This window comes from Hydractinia symbiolongicarpus, chromosome 13, assembly GCF_029227915.1.
Source record: "Hydractinia symbiolongicarpus strain clone_291-10 chromosome 13, HSymV2.1, whole genome shotgun sequence".
Classification (NCBI taxonomy): Eukaryota; Metazoa; Cnidaria; class Hydrozoa; order Anthoathecata; family Hydractiniidae; genus Hydractinia; species Hydractinia symbiolongicarpus.
The window spans coordinates 19,370,802-19,373,969 of NC_079887.1; positions in this window are offsets into that span (position 1 = coordinate 19,370,802).

A 3,168-nucleotide genomic window follows, 5' to 3' on the forward strand; every position below is an offset into this window, starting at 1 on the left:
TTTATTCTCCGCGATTTGCAAAAACTAATCTTTTTTAGCTGCAATTAATTCCGTGAAAATTGTCAAAAATAGCAAAATACTTCACCGCGAAAAAGCTGCTTTCTATGTAGAAAAAAACAAAATGCGGAAAAATACAACCGCAATTCAGAATAATACAACCAAAAAACATGGAACAACCAATTACAGAATAGTACAACCATTTGCAGAATAGCACAACCAAAAAAATCGCGTCGCAGAATGATACAACCATTTTCAGAATAGTACATCCGCCGTAATAATAATAATAATAATAATAATAATAATAATAATAATAATAATAATAATAATAATAATAATAATAATAATAATAATAATAATAACAATAACAATAATAATAATAATAAAGGCATAGTTATTGATCGAGTGAGTTTCGACGAAGCACATTGGAAAATGATTTAAGCACAAGTTATGAAGTTTTATTTCGAATACATGTTGCCACAACTTGTTGAAAAATATAGGAAAGATCCTTAGTTCAATATATATATATTGTTTATATATTAGTTTATATTACTTATGTCCAATATTACGGTGATTTTTTATGGTGAAATTTGAAACTAAAGCAATGACACTGATAATTTGATTTAATGAACCCAACATACTAACTGGGATTACTCTTTCGAATATGTGGTAACATTTAAATCTCTGAATCATTCGTTCGACGTGAATACGTTCATGGGCTATTTGTTGACTTCGAACTCCCTCTTTATCTGTAAATTGATCTCGTCCGGCTAAAAAGGATAGTATGATTAATTCTACATTTAAAGGTTCTAAATATTCTGAAATTGTAAAACTTCTATCAGCCATAATACTGTCTCCTGACTCTCATAAAGCAGGATCCAATAATCCACTTTTAATAACAATTTTTTTGTCTGATATACTACCCGGATAAGCAGACGAGATAAAAGTGAAACCACCTCCAGGAGCAATTCCAACCAATACTTTAACGGTTGTATGACTTTTGTAATCTGAATAGAGCATTTTGTGAAGAAATAAGGAATCTGGAACTGCAACTTTAAATTCAACACAATCAATGATATATCGTGTGTTTGGAAATAAATCTTTCAAGGACTTTGGCATAAGTTCTTGAATTTTTTCTCCATGTGGTGAAGGTATTTGTGATTGTGCCCTCACTTGGTTAAAATAAAAATGCAAAGTGCTTAATTGTAAATCCTCCTCTCAATTTCACAAGAGTAATTAAAAAACTTTCAAGTGCTGAAAATGTTCTTTTACGTCCACGACTTGAATCTCCTTTTGGCGACTGATTATTATATAGGACAACATTTTCTCCCATGATACCAGGATTTAAAAATGTCAACAATGACTTAAGAACATTTTATACTTGGTAGTCCTGTATAAAAATTACATATTTCATCTGATCCAAGTATAAACTAACAAACTGATTTTCTTGAAGGTATTTGTGACATACACATGTCACAAATATTTTGTGACATACACATGTCACAAATACCTTCAAGAAAATCAATTTATTTTGCTGTTCAATTTTCAGTTGTAATTGTGTGGCTGTATTTTCCAGTCATTAGATGTATTTTGTAGTGTTTCATTTTTTTGACATAACAAAGTATTCTCACTTTCAAGTTTTATAATCCTGTCTCTTAAAATGTTTAATTCATCAGGTTCCATCTCCATATTATCTTGTTCTAACTCTTCCTGAGGGGATGAAGATCTGTACTTTTTCCTTGGCGAGGTTCTTGCAGTTGGTGCCTTTCTCTTAGTGATTTTATCTCCATAATCATTCCAGCTGTGTAGTGTAGGCTTAGCACCAGTAATAAGTCGTTTTCTGGTACCACCTGGTGGCCTATAAATTTCATTTGAATTGAAATGTTTTTCACAAATTTTGGTATTTGTTGTAACATTAAAACCATCTCTTCCATCCTGGCGTTTTATCAGGCTACACCACACTGTTTTAAGCGCTAGGTCAGTTGGAAAGTTGAAAAAACTATGATCAGAAGGCTTTCTGACTTCATTATACATAATATACTTGCGTGAGAAACAACCATATGCTGCACATTGTCTGCTAAAAGATACTTCTTACTTTTGGTAGAGCTTTTCTCTGCCATGTTTGATGTTGTTTTTAACGGAACAGAATTAGTCTCACTTTCATAGCGAGCCGGCATTACGTAATTTAATTCATCAATAGGTCTATTGATTGAAAATCATTAATGAAATCATTATATTTTACACACTATTTGAGAATCTCCTTGAACCCATAATAATCAACACCTATGCCTATCATGGAAGTTGATTCTCGGCAAAAATTATTGCAATGATCATTCGCGACAGGTATTTGTCTTGATTTTTTTGACTCGCAAAGAATTTTCCCATCAAAATGACAGGAATTCCAGGACTGGAGAAAAAAAATTAACTTTTTTTTAATTACTTTGTAAAGGAATATCCTGGGGTTGGTAAAAGGATTTAAATATCTCGAAAACTTCAGTATACTCTCCATCACAGCTATTAATTCAGATTTAGAAATAAAAGAGAGCTTGTTAATCCTCAATGGAAACATTGCATCTATGCCTTTGTATCCATTTTTCGATAACATTTCCTAACGTTGTCCCTACGGACAAAACTCATACAGTTTGTGTATTGAAGATGCCGTTTGAACTTTGTACTTGACATTTCTTTAAAAATAGTTTTTTTTCCTCTAGTCATTACATCCCACACTCAATCAAGTGTTAAATATATCTGGCCTTGCAAAAATTTGATTACTTTTCAGGACAAATCCAGGGCATCTACAAATTTTTGTCAAAACTCCAGGATTCTTGCAAGTTTCTATTCCTACATTTTCCAGGACTCTGATCACAATGTATGACATGAGACAAGTTTCTACCTCCCTTAGTTAATAATGTTTTGTAGTGAAATAAGAACAAAGTTATTGCTCTTTACAAATAACTTTTAAAATAAGGCTCTTATAAAGAATAAAGGTTTAACAATATCATTCATATAATATTAGAAACTTCTGACCTGCTGTAAACATAAAGCCATTTGGCAATTAAAACTTACATGAGCATTTGTGCCAGTAGGTTATAAATGAAATACAACTTGGTATCTATAAAAATTATATGCAAATTTACACAATTATGTCAAAGAAAGTTGTATCAGACAGTG